At 46.9% G+C, this 17,412-nt stretch overlaps 1 protein-coding gene across 2 annotated transcripts in view; it reads right to left on the reverse strand.

Moving 5' to 3' along the window:
* Positions 1-17,412, reverse strand: part of LOC126278149 (phospholipase A1-like) — a 228,078-nt gene that overhangs the window by 150,777 nt on the left and 59,889 nt on the right. The window lies entirely within an intron of this gene.

Here is a 17,412-nt window from a genome sequence, read left to right on the forward strand (position 1 = left end):
GTGGAGGAGGCCCTACCGGCGGCGATAGAGAGCACTGGGTGCACCCGACTGCAAATTGTTGCTCATGTCGGCACCAATGACTCCTGCCGTCTGGGTTCAGAGGTCATCCTCAGTTCGTACAGGCGGTTGGCGGAGTTGGTGAAGGCGGAAAGCCTCGCTCACGGGGTGGAATCAGAGCTAACTGTTTGTAGTATCGTTCCCAGAACCGATCGCGGTCCTCTGGTTTGGAGCCGAGTGGAAGGCTTAAACCAGAGGCTCAGACCATTCTGCGGAGAGCTGGGGTGCAAATTTCTCGACCTCCGCTATCGGGTGGAGAAATGTAGGGTCCCCCTAAATAGGTCAGGCGTGCACTACACGCCGGAAGCGGCTACGAGGGTAGCGGAGTACGTGTGGAGTGCACATGGGTTTTTTTTAGGTTAGAGAATTCCCTCCCTAGGCCCGACAAGACGCCTCCTGAGACGCGGCAAGGCAGGAGTAGGCAAAATGCAACAAGGAATAACAATATTAATGTGCTAATAGTAAACTGCAGGAGCGTCTATAGAAAGGTCCCAGAACTGCTCTCATTAATAAACGGTCACAACGCCCATATAGTACTAGGAACAGAAAGTTGGCTGAAACCAGACGTAAACAGTAATGAAATCCTAAACTCGGATTGGAATGTATACCGCAGAGATAGGCTGGACAGTGAAGGGGGAGGCGTGTTTATAGCGATAAGAAGTACAATAGTATCGAAGGAAATTGACGGAGATTCGAATTGTGAAATGATTTGGGTGAAGGTCACGGTTAAATCAGGCTCAGACATGGTAATTGGATTTCTCTATAGGACCCCAGGCTCAGCAGCTGTTGTGGGTCAGCACCTGAAGAATAATTTGGAAAATATTTCGAGTAGATTTCCCCACCATGTTATAGTTCTGGGTGGAGATTTTAATTTGCCAGATATAGACTGGGAGACTCAAACGTTCATAATGGGTGGCAGGGACAAAGAATCCAGTGAAATATTTTTAAGTGCTTTATCTGAAAACTACCTTGAGCAGTTAAACAGAAAACCGACTCGTGGCGATAACATATTAGACCTTCTGGTGACAAACAGACCCGAACTATTTGAATCAGTTAATGCAGAACAGGGAATCAGCGATCATAAAGCGGTTACTGCATCGATGATTTCAGCCGTAAATAGAAATATTAAAAAAGGTAGGAAGATTTTTCTGTTTAGCAAAAGTGACAAAAAGCAGATTACAGAGTACCTGACGTCTCAACACAAAAGTTTTGTCTCAAGTACAGATAGTGTTGAGGATCAGTGGACAAAGTTCAAAACCATGGTACAATATGCGTTAGATGAGTATGTGCCAAGCAAGATCGTAAGAGATGGGAAAGAGCCACCGAGGTAGAACAACCGAGTTAGAAAACTGCTGCGGAAGCAAAGGGAACTTCACAGCAAACATAAACATAGCCAAAGCCTTGCAGACAAACAAAAATTACGCGAAGCGAAATGCAGTGTGAGGAGGGCTATGCGAGAGGCTTTCAATGAATTCGAAAGTAAAGTTCTATGTACTGACTTGGCAGAAAATCGTAAGAAATTTTGCTCCTATGTCAAAGCGGTAGGTGGATCAAAACAAAATGTCCAGACACTCTGTGACCAAAATGGTACTGAAACAGAGGATGACAGACTAAAGGCCGAAATACTAAATGTCTTCTTCCAAAGCTGTTTCACAGAGGAAGACTGCACTGTGCTTCCTTCTCTAGATTGTCGCACAGTTGACAAAATGGTAGATATCGAAGTAGACGACAGAGGGATAGAGAAACAATTAAAATCGCTCAAAAGAGGAAAGGCCGCTGGTCCTGATGGGATACCAGTCCGATTTTACACAGAGTACGCGAAGGAACTTGCCCCCCTTCTTGCAGCGGTGTACCGTAGTTCTCTGGAAGAGCGAAGCGTTCCAAAGGATTGGAAAAGGGCACAGGTCATCCCCGTTTTCAAGAAGGGACGTCGAACAGATGTGCAGAACTATAGACCTATATCTCTAACGTCGATCAGTTGTAGAATTTTGGAACACGTATTATGTTCGAGTATAATGTCTTTTCTGGAGACTAGAAATCTACTCTGTAGGAATCAGCATGGGTTTCGAAAAAGACGGTCATGTGAAACCCAGCTCGCGCTATTCGTCCACGAGACTCAGAGGGCCTTAGACACGGGTTCACAGGTAGATGCCGTGTTTCTTGACTTCCGCAAGGCGTTTGACACAGTTCCCCTCAGTCGTTTAATGAACAAAGTAAGAGCATACGGACTATCAGATCAATTGTGTGATTGGATTGAGGAGTTCCTAGATAACAGAACGCAGCATGTCATTCTCAATGGAGAGAAGTCTTCCGAAGTAGGAGTGATTTCAGGTGTGCCGCAGGGGAGTGTCATAGGACCGTTGCTATTCACAATATACATAAATGACCTGGTGGATGACATCGGAAGTTCACTGAGGCTTTTTGCAGATGATGCTGTGGTGTATCGAGAGGTTGCAACAATGGAAAATTGTACTGAAATGCAGGAAGATCTGCAGCGAATTGACGCATGGTGCACGGAATGGCAATTGAATCTCAATGTAGACAAGGAAAATGTGATGCGAATACATAGAAAGATAGGTCCCTTATTATTTAGCTACAAAATAGCAGGTCAGCAACTGGAAGCAGTTAATTCCATAAATTATCTGGGAGTACGCATTAGGAGTGATTTAAAATGGAATGATCATATAAAGTTGATCGTCGGTAAAGCAGATCCCAGACTGAGATTCATTGGAAGAATCCTAAGGAAATTCAATCCGACAACAAAGGAAGTAGGTTACAGTACGCTTGTTCGCCCAATGCTTGAATACTGCTCAGCAGTTTGGGATCCGCACCAGGTAGGGTTGATAGAAGAGATAGAGAAGATCCAACGGAGAGCAGCGCGCTTCGTTACAGGATCATTTAGTAATTGCGAAAGCGTTACGGAGATGATAGATAAACTCCAGTGGAAGACTCTGCAGGAGAGACGCTCAGTAGCTCGGTACGGGCTTTTGTTAAAGTTTCGAGAACATACCTTCACCGAAGAGTCAAGCAGTATATTGCTCCCTCCTACGTATATCTCGCGAAGAGACCATGAGGATAAAATCAGAGAGATTAGAGCCCACACAGAAGCATACCGACAACCCTTCTTTCCACGTACAATACGAGACTGGAATAGAAGGGAGAACCGATAGAGGTACTCAGGGTACCCTCGGCCACACATCGTCAGGTGGCTTGCGGAGTATGGATGTAGATGTAGATATGCATGGTGCGGAGAATGCCCGCCCTCCAACATGTGTTGTAAGCCTTCTCCAAATCAAAGAACACAGCTGCGGTCGGGCGCTTCCGCAAGAAGTTATTCATAATGAAGGTCAACAGGGTAATCAGATGGTCAACAGCAGAGCGGCGCCTACGAAATCCACATTGGACATTGGTAAGTAGGCGTCGAGATTCGAGCAGCCAAACCAATCGAGAGTTAACCATTCGCTCCATCACCTTACAGACACAGCTGGTAAGCGAGATTGGTCGATATCTGGAAGGCAAGTGCTTGTCCTTCCCCGGCTTAGGAATCGGTACAACAATAGACTCGCGCCAGAATGCGGGAACATGTCCCTCAATCCAGATGCAATTGTAAGTACGTAGAAGGAAACCTTTACCCGTAGGAGAAAGGTTCTTCAGCATCTGAATATGAATAGAATCGGGCCCTGGAGCGGAGGACCGTGACCGGGCAAGTGCATTTTCGAGTGCCCGCATGGTGAATGGGGCATTGTAACTTTCACGATTCAAGGAGCGGAAGTTACGTGGCCTAGCCTCCTCTGCCTGTTTTCGGGGGAGGAAGGCATGGGGGTAATGAATGGAGCTCGAAACCTCTGCGAAAAGGGGGCGGAAGGCATTGGAGACATCCTCAGGGGCCACAAGGACGTCATTCGCGACCGTCAAGCCAGAAACTGGTGAGTGGACCTTAGTTCCAGATAGCCCGCGCAGGCTACCCCATACAACAGAAGAAGGAGTAAAACTGTTGCATGTGCTTGTGAAAGCAGCCCAGCTGGCTTTCTTGCTTTCTTTAAAAATACGACGACACTGCGCACGTAATCGTTTGTAAGTGATACAATTCGCCACTGTAGGGTGGCGTTTAAAGGTGCGTAAAGCACGTCGACGAGCACGTAAGGCGTCTCTACATGCTGCGGTCCACCAGAGCACCGGTACGCGGCGTGGAGAAGAAGTAGTGTGAGGGATGGAATATTAGCAGCAGTGAGAATGACTTCCGTGAGGTGTGCGGCCTGACTATCGCAGCTTGTGAAGGTTTGATCCTGAAAGGTCGCCCTGGAAGTGAAGAGCCCCCAGTCTGCTTTGGAGATGTTCCAACTAGTTGAGCACGGAGAGGGGGTATGATGCAGGAGATGGATAACACACGGGAAGTGGTCGCTCGAATATGTATCAGAAAGCGCATACCATTCAAACCGGCGTGCAAGTTGGGTAGTACAGACAGAGAGGTCCAAATGGGAATAGGCGTGAGAGGTGTCTGAAAGGAAAGTAGGGGAGCCAGTATTAAGGCAGACTAGATGGAGCTGGTTGAAAACGTCTGCTAACAGGGAGCCCCTCGGACAGGATGCTGGAGAGCCCCAAAGAGGATGGTGAGCATTGAAGTCTCCAGTTAACAAAAATGGTGCAGGTAGCTGAGCAATAATTTGCAGCATGTCTGCCCTGGTAACGGTAGACGACGATGGAGTGTAAACGGTACAAATGGAAAATGTAAAAGTGGGGAGAGTAATGCGGACGGCAACTGCCTGCAGGCCGGTGTGCAATGTGATGGGATCATAGTAGATATCATCCCGGACCAGCAACATAACCCCTCCATGAGCCGGAATACCTGCCACAGGGGGTAAGTCAAAACGCTCAGAGGTGTAGTGTGCAAAGGCAATTTGATCGCATGGGCGTAGCTTCGTTTCCTGGAAGGCTACGACGAGAGGACGGTGCGAGCGGAGCAGCAATTTCAAGTCCTCTCGGTTGGAACGAATGCTGCGAATATTCCAGTGAATAAGTGTCATCGTGAGAAGAAGGGGTCATCGAGAAGGCCGCTGAGGGCCCGGCTTCGAGCGAGCACTGCCGCCGCTAGCAGGAGGCGGACAGTCATCGTCCATTTGTTCTAGAGGTTCATCGGCCATCTTGTGAAGATGGCCAAAAGGGGGAGCTTCCTCCGCTGGTGAACGGCCAGATGTTCGGCTACCAGCGGTGCGGCCAGGCGAAACGGATGACGGCCTGGGGCGTCAACCGCTGGGGGGCGCAGGAGGAGAAATGCGCCGTGGCGGGGAAGGAGAACTGTGCTTCCTATGAGCCTTCTTGGAAGGCCGTTTTGTGGAAGGAGTGGTCGATGGCTGAGGGTTCGAGGTACGTAGAAGGTCTGCACGAGACGGTTCTTTCTTGAAGGCCCGTGCTTGTGACTTCTGGGTCTTCGTCCTGGCAGAAGCTGATAAAAGTGCTTGTGTCGGAGGGGCGACGGAAGGAAGAGGAGACGTCGACCGGGCGATCTTAGCACTGGCCGAACGGACGACCGTAGAGCTGAAGGTCAGATCGCATGTCTGCGTCGCCACCTCCCTGGTAGTCCGATGAGAGGCGAGGACAGTACTATACTTCCCCGATGGGAGCAACGTGGGCTTCCTGCTAGCGAATAGCTTGCGAGCAGCCGAGGCGGAGACTTTCTCTTTTACCCGAAATTCTTGGATACAGCGTTCTTCCTTGTAGACGGGACAGTCGCGGGAGGACGCTGCGTGGTCACCGCGACAGTTCACACAATGAGGAGACGGAGGTGGACAGTCACCCTCATAGGCATCCCTGCCACAAGTCACACATGTAGCCGCATTGGAACAAGAATGGCGAGTGTGATTGAAACGCTGACACTGGTAGCAGCGCGTAGGTGTCGGGACATAGGGGCGAACAGAGATAACCTCGTAGCCCGCCTTGATGCGTGACGGCAGCTGAACACTGTCAAAGGTCAAGAAAAGTGTCCGGGTCGGTACAAGGTCATTGTTGACCTTTTACATGACCCTATGGACAGCCGTCACGCCCTGCTCAGCGAGGAAAGACTGAATCTCCTCGTCAGTCAATCCGTCGAGTGATCTAGTATAGACCACTCCACGAGACGAATTCAAAGTGCGGTGAGCCTCCACCCGGACAGGGAACGTGTACAGGAGTGTGGCCCGAAGCAGTTTTTGTGCCTGAAAGGCGCTCTCAGTTTCTAGTAACAAGGTACCATTACGCAACCTGGTACAAGACTTGACAGATCCGGCTATGGCTTCTACGCCCTTCTGGATAACGAAAGGGTTGACAGAGGAAAAATCCTTTCCGTCCTCAGATCGAGAAACTACGAGGAACTGTGGGGCAGGCGGTAGTACTTTTGTCACTGGTGGCTGGTCAAGTTTCCGTTTGTGGGCAGAAGTCGAGAGAGAAGAAGAAGAGAAATCCATTGCGGAGGAATCCCCCATGATTGCCAGCGTCTCCGATGGCGCGCTCCTTCCTTGTGGGGACCCTCTCAGAGGGCACTCCCGCCTTAGGTGATTGTTCACACCTCAGGTCACACCTCCCGAGAAACGGACGGAGGGACCAATCGGCACGGTCGGAAGGTGTCAGCTCAGGCTATCACCCCTCCCTGGGCCTGGCCTTTACCAGGGGGTACGTGCGTGCCTTACTTGTCTACCCAGGGCGGGGAATTACGCGTTACCCCGTCACCGGCTACGCGTGCGAACGCGTGGGTCGGCCGTCAGGCACGCACAGGGAGGAAGGAAGAAGAGGAAAAGGAAAGGAGAGGGAAAGAAAGGACATACTGTCTCAAACGCCGAAGCGGAGACCAGAGAAGGAGAAGAAGGCAAGGAGAAGAAGGAAAGGAGAAGAAGGCAAGGAGAAGAAGGCAAGGAGAAGAAGGCAAGGAGAACTAGTAAGTAAGACAGCGAGATGGAGAAGAACAAAGAAAGGACTCCTTTTAGTCGCCTCTTACGACAGGCAGGAATACCTCGGGCCTATTCTAACCCCCGGACCCGCAGGGGGAGTAGTTATGTTTCATACCCGCTCCTTGGTCGACGATTATCCCTTACTGAGTTTCACTAGAGACGGGAATTGTGGCTCCCTGTCCGACAGAGATTATGAACTAAATGGCTCGACGCCTGTTTCAGTATCAATTTCACTTGTTAAGCACGAATCGTCATCACTGTACACCTCACATATGTTGTCCGCACAGTGGAGCGCATAGGACACCACACATTCCCCTCACTCGACTTGCAGAAAAGCTAATACTTCATCTGGCACTTCTTTCTCACTCTGCGGAATTCCTTGGGTTCCTTTCTGACGAAATGTCAAATTCAGCAAGCGTTGTTGTCGGTATAATGCAATGTTTGCTTTGCTTACCGTTGCCATTACTCTGCTTTGTATCAACACCACCAGCACTGTTGTGAGTTACTCGTCGACAAAGCAGCTGAACTGCGATGTGTAGCCTCGTGCTGTGCTCACGATTTGATACCTCCAGCCTCCACCCCAGTTATCATTAAAGTCAAAATTGCGGTTGTATGGTAGACAATGTGTCGGGCATCGAATGTCGTAATCGTCATTGACCTTTCGCGACTTCACACTCAAGGAGTTCGTAATGAGACGTACATAACTTTGTATAAATGTAGGTTCTTCTGTCATACAGGGTGGTCCATTGATCGTGACAGGTCCAAATATCTCATGAAATAAGCGTCAAACGAAAACACTACAAAAAACGAAACTTGTCTAGCTTGAAGGGGTAAACCAGATGGTGCTGTGGTTGGCCCGCTAGATGGCGCTGACAAGTGTCAAACAGATATCAACTGCGTTTTTTAAAATAGGAACCCCTTATTTTTATTGCATATTTGTGTAGTGCGTAATGAAATATGAATGTTTTAGTTGGACCACTTTTTTCGCTTTTTGATAGATGGCGCTGCAATAGTCACAAACATATGGCTCACAATTTTAGACGAACAGTTGGTAACAGGTAGGTTTTTTTTTTTTTTAAATTAAAATACAGTAGGTACGTTTGAACATTTTAATTCGGTTGTTCCAATGTGCTACATGCACCTTTGTGAACTTATCATTTCTGAGAACGAAAGCTGTTACAGCGTGATTACCTGTAAATACCACATTAATGCAATAAATGCTTAAAATGATGTCCGTCAACCTCAATGCATTTGGCAATTCGTGTAACGACATTCCTCTCAACAGCGAGTAGTTCGCCTTCCGTAATGTTCGCACATGCATTGACAACGCGCTGACGCATGTTGTCAGGCGTTGGCGGTGGATCACGATAGCAAATATCCTTAAACTTTCCCAACAGAAAGAAATCCGGGGACGTCAGATCCGGTGAACGTGTGGGCCATGGTATGGTGCTTCGACGACCAATCCACCTGTCATGAAATATGCTATTCAATATCACTTCAACCGCACGCGAGCTATGTGCCGGACATCCATCATGTTGGAAGTACATCGCCATTCTGTCATAGTGTATATTTTGCCGGTTTACGTTACCGCTATTGGTGGATGACGCTTCGTCGCTTAATAGAACGCGTGCAAAAAATCTGTCATCGTCCCGCAATTTCTCTTGTGCCCAGTGGCAGAACTTTACACGACGTTCGAAGTCGTCGCCATGCAATTCCTCGCGCTTAGAAATATGGTACGGGTGCAATCGATATTGATGTGGCATTCTCAACACCGACATTTTTGAGATTCCCGATTCTCGCGAAATTTGTCTGCTACTGATGTGCGGATTAGCCGCGACAGCAGCTAAAACACCTTCTTGGGCATCATCATTTGTTGCAGGTCGTGGTTGACGTTTTACATGTGGGTGAACACTTCCTGTTTCCTTAAATCTCGTAACGTAACTATCCGGCGAACGGGTCGGACACTTGGATGATGTCGCCCAGGATACCGAGCAGCATACATAGCACACGCCCGTTGGGCATTTTGATCACAATAACCATACATCAACACCATTTCGACCTTTTCCGCAATTGGCAAACGGGCCAGTTTAACACGGGGAATGTATCATGAAGCAAATACCGTCCGCACTGGCGGAATGTTACGTGATACCACATACTTATACGTTTGTGACTATTACAGTGCCATCTATCACAAAGCGAATAAAGTGGTCCAACTAAGACATTCGTATTTCTTTACGTACTACACGAATATGTAATAAAAATTGGGGTTCCTATTTACAAAAAAAACCGCAGTTGATATCCGTTTTACCTATGACAGCGCCATCCAGCGGGCCAACCATAGCGCCATCTGGTTTCCTCCTTCAACCTAGACGAGTTTTGTTCTTTGTAGTTTTTTCGTTTGATGGTTATTTCGTGAGATATTTGGTCCGGTCACTATCAATGGACCACCCTGTATACAGTGTGAGTAATGTTCTTGATACATGCATATACTCTGTAATGCTGACGCTCTCATAAAAGAGTCTAAGTATTAGTAATGCCTAGTATTGTCGGGCAACCTCGTTGTAATGTCCTCACTCCAATTTTTCCGTACTAATGTTGATAACTCAACAGATGCACTGAAGCTGGGGCGGAAGCACTGAGTGCGGCTGTTTAAAAGGTCGTGACAGCCCATCAGAGTCGTGAGAAGTGAGGGCATGTCGGTCTATCGTCCTGTAGTGGCGAGTATGCGCGGAGTCGCCTCTCGGAGAACAGGAAGCGACGGAAGAGCTAGCTCGCCCAGCGGCGCCCTGGTGCGAGGTTTAAAGGTGCCGTCTCCCTCTAGCTGTGAGCGACGTGCGGCACGCTCGGTGAGGTCGACGAAGAAGCCGCCATACCGCAGCACACTCGTCATCAAGATGCAGAAGAAAGGGCAGAAAAGGCACACGCCTCCAGCCAATTACAGCCTACCATCTACTCCTATTGTCTATTACTTATGCAGATATTGTCAAACATAAAACACCTAAAAATACACTACTGGCCATAGAAATTGCCACACCAAGAAGAAATGAAGATGATAAACGGGTATTCATTGGACAAATATATTACACTATAACTGACATGTGATTACATTTTCACGCAATTTGGGTGCATAGATCCTGAGAAATCAGTATCCAGAACAACCACCTCTGGCCGTAATAACTGCCTTGATACGCCTGGGCATTGAGTCAAACCTAGGATGGCGTGTACATGTACAGCTGCCCATGCATACCACGATACCACAGTTCATCAAGAGTAGTGACTGGCGTATTGTGACGAGCCAGTTGCTTGGCCACCATTGACCAGACGTTTTCAATTGGTGAGAGATCTGGAGAATGTGCTGGCCAGGGCAGCAGTCGAACATTTTCTGTATACAGAAAGGCCCGTACACGACCTGCAACATGCGGTCTTGCGTTATCCTGCTGAAATGTAGGGTTTTGCAGGGATCGAATGAAGGATAGAGCCACGGGTCCTAACACATCTGAAATGTAACGTCCACTGTTCAAAGTGCCGTCAATGCGAACAAGAAGTGACCGAGAAGTGGTCGTGGGTACGTCCAAGCAGGGTGCTTCGTTTCTGGCATTCTGCCACGTCTCCACGTTGGCCCACCTTACTGCACAGCTGCCATACAATTAACTGCTACATACACATCAGTGTCACTGTCATTACTTACGGCAGCGGCGGACGTTCAGACGATCGCCTGGTACAGTGTTACAGGACCATTATTTTCCACAGTATATACTGGGTGGGGCAAATAAAAGTGGCAAAAATTTGGAAATTTGTGGTAAGTTCCTATGGGACCAAACTGCTGAGGTCATCCGTTCCTAAGCTTACACTCTAGTTAATGTAACTTAAACTAACTTACGCTAAGGATGACACACGTACCCATGGCCGAGGGAGGCCTCGAATCTCCGACGGGAGGAGACGCGCGAACCGTGGCAAGGCGTCCAAGAAAGCGCGGCTGCCCTGCGCTGTATAAAAGTGGCCCGGTGAACAGAGTTCCAGGGTGCAAAGAAACACAGCGGAGGAAAGAAAACACAGAACTAACATGGCTATTGCAGGTGTTGAAAGTGACCACCATTCATCTCCAGGCACTTTTGGGTCTTGGTTAGCAAACTGCCAAAGGCGGATCGAAACTGGACTGGTGCAATCGCTGCAGTCTCATCCGAAATGTTCTACTGCAGTTCTTGAAGACTATCAGGGTTGTTGCGATACACCTTAGACTTGAGGGCTCGCCACACAAAATAATCACACACTGACTGATCGTATGGTCTGGGTGGCCAGTTAGGGTCGTGACCAGACTGACCTTTGCTAACAACTTTGTCAAGCGTGAAGATTGTGCAAATGTGATCCAAGATTCGGCCTGCTGTGTGGGCAGTTGGTCCATCCTGCTGGAAGTAACTGTGGGACTTTTACCCGTTAATGTTGCCATAAATGGTTACAAAATGCTGGCAATGTAACGCGCCGAAATCAGCGTCTGATCAAAAGAGATGGGACCAATAATGCGGCGTGCAGACACAGAACACCAAACCCCAACCTGCTGATCATACAGTTGTGTTTTGTGGAAGTTATGCGGATTCTCCGCTGCCCAGAACATGTGATTGTGTGAGTTGGCATAACCACTCAGGTAAAACCACGCTTCATCAGGCATAAAGAACATGTCCAAGCCATTCACTGTGCAGGAGGCGCTGACGAGCATCTGCTGGTTTTAAATCTGAGAGACGCGGCAGGGACGCATGTGCAGGTCCACGTGGAATTATCGTCCGCATGTTCGACGTGATATGTCGGTATCTTGCGACAGGCGTCAGGTTGATTTGGTAGAACTCTGAAACATTTTATAGTGAACTGGAGCCACTCGTGAGCGGGCATGTTTTGGAACGTTTTTTTGACCTTTTCAAAAAACATCCTGTCTGACGCCATTTTCGGACTAAGCGTTGCATGGCACTCTTCGCTGGCACTTTGACACCATTGAACTTCTGAGCAAACAACTAACCCCACCGTTCCCACGACTTTGTTGTCACGTAACTTTCCACAACGAACACCTGCTGCTATAGTGTGAGTACATCGCCCCCTTGCACCGTTCCTTTCACACTTACACAGCCCGAACTATGCTCTGAACCGGTGTAGGTCAAATGGCCGGCGTACACGTGGTATGCGCGTCACGGGATGTGGTTATATGCATACATTCACGTCCTGTCGTATTCACTCTTCTGGACCACTTCTATTTGCCCCACCCTATATAAATTAACTAGTAGATAAATAATGCACACGTATCACTAAAGGCAGAAATCTGGATGAAACGAGATGTTAATGAGTAATGAAACACTGAATTCTCATAACGAATTTTGCTAAATACTTTTACCATCTTGACGTAATACCCATGGCTTCACCCAAGTATGTTTCCTTTCCTTCCGCCTCTCTTTCTTCTGAATGTACACACAGAGCAACTGTGGCACAAGCAACTGCAGCGCATAACAAGTTGTTGTTGTCCGTCTTCTTGAAATCTGACGAAAATTATGACGATAGTGTAATACCCCTTTATAGTGCCATGTCAAAGATCTTTGTCCAAGAAATATGATAGTGCACTACCTGCGTAAGACGGTTACAGCAACACTGAATACGGTTGTAAATACGAATATAAATAAAGTCAGGAAGGTCTTTTTGTTTAGCAAAAGCGATGAGAGAGAGATTTCAGATTACTTGACAGATCACCTCGAAAATTTCATCTCCAGCACTAACAGCGTACAAAAAGCTTCAGCCAAATATATCACGAGCAAAATTGTGAGGGATGGAAAACATCCACGGCGTTCCGACAACGGTAATCAAACTAAGTCCAGAAGAGGACGGCTGTGCATGGAGCCTTCTGTCTACCGACTTGACAGAGTTCTGGTCTCATGTTAAATCAGTGACTCAATCGAAGCCATCTGTCCAGACACTCCGTGATCAGAGCGACACTGAAACAAAGACTAACACAAAAAAGCCGAAATAGTAAAAGTCTTATTCCAAAACTATTTCGCAGAGGAAGATCACACTTTAGCTCCTCCTTTAAATTGTCGCACGAACGTCAAAATGAGAGAATAGAAATAAGTGACCAAAGGACAGAAAAGCAAATGAAATCGCTCAACGGAGGAAAGGCCTCTGGATCTGACGAGACACCAATTCGATTCTTCACAGATCATGCGAAAGAGCTTGCCCTTCTGCAGCGGCAGTGTACCGTAGGTCTCTTGACGGGCGAAGCGTTCCTAATGGTTGAAAACAGCACAGGTCATTCGTGTTTTCAAGAAGGGTCGCCGAACAGAGACACAAAAATATAGGCCTATGTCCCTGACGTTGGTCCTCTGTACATTTCTGGAATATGTTTTATGCTCGTGTATTACGAAATTTCTGGAGACCAAAAACATCCTCTTTAGGGACCAACATGGGTTCCGAAAACAAAAATCGTCCAGGAGACACAGGATGCAGCAGATGCAGGCGGACAGGTAGATACCGTGATCCATGACTTCCGAAAGGCACTCGATACAGTTCCGCAATGCAGCCTATGAACAAATTCACGGGCGTGTGGAATATCAGACCAGCTGTATGACAGGATTCAAGAATTTCTAGCGAACAGAGAGACCAGCACGTCAATCTGAACGGAGAGAAATCTACAGAGGTAGAAGTAACACCGGGCGTGCCGCAGATGAGTACTGTAGGACCATTATGTTGCACAATGTACGGGGTGGTTATAACTAAACTTTCCTTATTTAACACGGAAACTAATTACCGTACGAGTACCATACTAGGCAGCATTAATGTCAAGGGCATGGGGAAGAGAAATAATGCAGAATCAATTCAATTGAAACACTTGTAATGTGCTGCTACGGTACATCATACCATTACATACCGGTACCATTACTGCTACAAAATGGGCTCAATATGGCAATCATCAGTGTCCAGAAGAGAGTGAAAGCGCAGGATTGCATTCTGCACACCAGGTCGAAGCATGTCCGTAGGTGTGTTGGCTACCTCTCTTGATATGCTAGGCTTCAATTCAGGACATGTGTAAATGTTCATCTAGTAAATCCTGTCCTTTAGGTAGCCCCACAATCAGATATCACAGGGAGTGAGATTAAGTGATCGCACCGGTCAAGCATTTGGAAACTATCGACTGTTAATTCGAGGAGGAGCATATCGCAGTAATGATGGCCAGTCACATTGCACGTCTTTGGTCCTTAAGCGCCAACCTGTTCGAAAAAGAATGTGCCAATAATGAACGTAGCCGTGAAGCCACAACACACGGCGACACGTTCACCATACAGAGGACCTTCATGCACCGTGACTGGAGGTGAAGATCCTCACACTCGGCAGTTTTGTGTTCTTGGTAAGGGTGGTCCCTGTGTAAGGTGTCAGGCAAATCCAACACTTTCCATGAAAACCCTGACTTGATAAGCAAATCCAGTAGTATGTCATAGAGCTCCGAATAAATCGTGACATTAAATTAACCAAAGTAATACGAGTAACGAGTGAGCAAATGGAATACCACAGACTAACACAAGAATGCCTAAATGCATGTCGTACCTTCCCACCGTGAGACCGACGCAGTTCCGAGGGGAGAAACGAGAACAGAAGCCGAGAGCAGAGCCGTGTTAAGCTAGAAGGCCCTACGATAAGGGACGGACTGAACACCCACGTCGCCAGCCTACGTCTGAGACTACCACCCGCACGTTTTAGCGTGAGACTTTTTCGCGTCTCTGTTACGTCAAGGACCACCCCCCAGCCCATGTTAAAAGCTAGAGACCTCCAGAGAAACAGTACAGATCTTACGATAACACAAAAAGGGCCACTACCACCCGCAAGTTTTAGCGTGAGCCTTTTCGAGTGTCTGTTACCTTACGACCACTCCCCAGCCCATGTTAAAAGATAGAGCCCTCCAGAAGAACAGTATAGATCTTATGATAACGCTAAAAGGACCACACCAGCTGCAGGTTTTAGCGTGAGACTTTTTAGCGTCTCTGTTACGTTGCAAACTTTAAAAACATTGCCCCACCACGAAAAGTATAACGTTTCTCATTGGATAGACAGAATTTTTGTAGGCGGAGCTTAAGGTTAACATTGAGACCCTGATTGGTCAGATGAAAACTTAGCCAGATAGTTTTTTTAAACCAACTTCGGTAAATTGTAGTAAGGAGAAGTTAGGGGAGAGTTGCTTCCGAGATGGCGAGGTGAGCGTAGCTGTGCTGCCCGCCGCTGCCCTGACGCTGCCTAAACACCGACAAGGTAATGAACGCACACGATGCCGCATTTTTGAGCGCATAAGGCTTCACTGAGAACTGCAGAAGTCTCATCTGTTACACCCCCTTTTTTGCTTAATACTAGTGTCGATCGTTAATTAAAACTCATGGTGTTCACATTTGCCACTTGAAGTAAAAATCTGAAACGCGATGATTTTTCTTTTATATAGTTATTGAGAAGCCACATCAGCCACTGTAATTTACGACAAGTTAGATACGTAATTAAAGATAATTGAGGGTCACTGTAGACCATTTTGATAGTTTTCTCTTTTGTGAAACTTAAATTTAACCTAGATTATAGATGTGATATGGTATAGGTCATCCTTCGATCGATTGTAGAACTTGTAAACCCATTCAGGGAATATTCGTTCACATTTTTGTTGAACGCAGTTGGTTTTTTACCATCCCGTATTAAAACATTTCCTTTTATCAATGTGCAATTTATAAACAATGTTTTGTGAGTAGAATAAAATTTCCAATGGTAAACTTAACTGCTTTTTCGACGTTATTTTACCAGCTAACTAAAATTAGGAAAGCTTTGAACCCCTTCCACTAAATTTAGTTAGTATTAAGATTCTTTTACAGGGAGTGCAGTGGAGCTGACGCTGAGATCATTAAGTATTTGGTTATATCATCACTAGTCTCACTGAACTCTTCTGAACTCTACATGTCATGTGTGGTCTGGCGTCTCCTTACCAGAAACAGGTCCCAGGTTCAAACTAGTTAATTCCCTAAAAAAACACGCTCAGAACGTCGTTGCGCGAAAGTGGTAGGGAGACACGATATAGAATAAACAGACACCACCATGAATGTTTAGACCTGTACCAAGTCAACCAGTTTCATTAACACTTACACGCCGAACAATGGCAGCAGTCAGCCAGCCGCTACCATGTGAAAAGGTATCAGCTTTATTAACACTAAAATTCAATAATTCAATAGCTCTCCTGCAAAAACACGGGGTCCATCCAAAGCAGTGAAACAGCTAATGTCTTCCAACTTTATCCTTTGGAAGCATAGTCCCTGCAGCAACTGTAACATTATCAATAGCTTTATAAACAGTAGCGCTTGTGCGACAGTGGTACACAAAGCACCCTCCGCCACACACCGCAAGGTGGCTTGCAGAGAGTAGATGCAGATGTAGGGGCTGTCGAGGATCCTGAGGAAATTCTACAATCAAGTCATCAACAAGGAGTTTCTGTCAGCTTTTCGACAAAACATTGTTGATGACTATCTGTTAGAGTCTCATGTTCTTGCACACAGGCTCAAAGGATAAACTTACTATGCTGACTTAAAAAATATTCCACGTGTTCTAATAGGACTTGTGCCTTTATGAGTGCGACAAAACATGCAGTTCGTGCACGATGAAGCTCCTCCTTATCTGAGTGTTAATTTCATAGGTTCCTAAATAACAGGTTCTGTGACAGACGGATGGTTGGTGGTGGATCAATTCCTTGGCCTCCACCCTCTCCGGACCCAACCCCACTAGTTTTTTTATTTGTGAGGGCATGCATACAGAACCACGGTAAAAATGTACAGGGTGTGCCCATATTGTGGAAGGCTATGAAACAACATGCAATTCTCCATGGAGGCACCAACACATCAGGGATTCAATGCAACGACGGGTTGATGGATGTATCCTCGCTAACGGAGGGCATTTTTAACATCTCATTTAGGAAAGTGTTTCACACAGTGCTGTTTTGTTCTTTTCTTGTGTGTTTCACGTGAATAAACTGCTGAAGATTTGTAGAAACTGATCTCTAACACGGAAATAAAGCGTTTCCCGATCCATGTCCATGAACATATTTTCTTACTCTACATCTGAGGAACGTTTCATGATGGTCTGGCCGTAGCTTTGGTTTCACCCTGTAGAGAGCAATTCGTGTAGCAAGTACACAGAGATGAGGAGAGTGGATGAAGGTAGAGAGAAATGGATGATGATGGTGATGATGATAATGATGATTATGATGATGATGATGATGTTTGGTTTGTGGGGCGCTCAGCTGCATCGTTATCAGCACGCATACAAATTCCCAATCTTTACACAGTCCAATCTCGCCACTTTCACGAATGATTATGAAATGATGACGACAACTCAAACACCTAGTCCCCAGGCGGAGAAAATCCCCACCCTGGAGAGAGATGGAGGACGG

Source organism: Schistocerca gregaria, chromosome 6 (genome assembly GCF_023897955.1).
Source record: "Schistocerca gregaria isolate iqSchGreg1 chromosome 6, iqSchGreg1.2, whole genome shotgun sequence".
Classification (NCBI taxonomy): domain Eukaryota; kingdom Metazoa; phylum Arthropoda; class Insecta; order Orthoptera; family Acrididae; genus Schistocerca; species Schistocerca gregaria.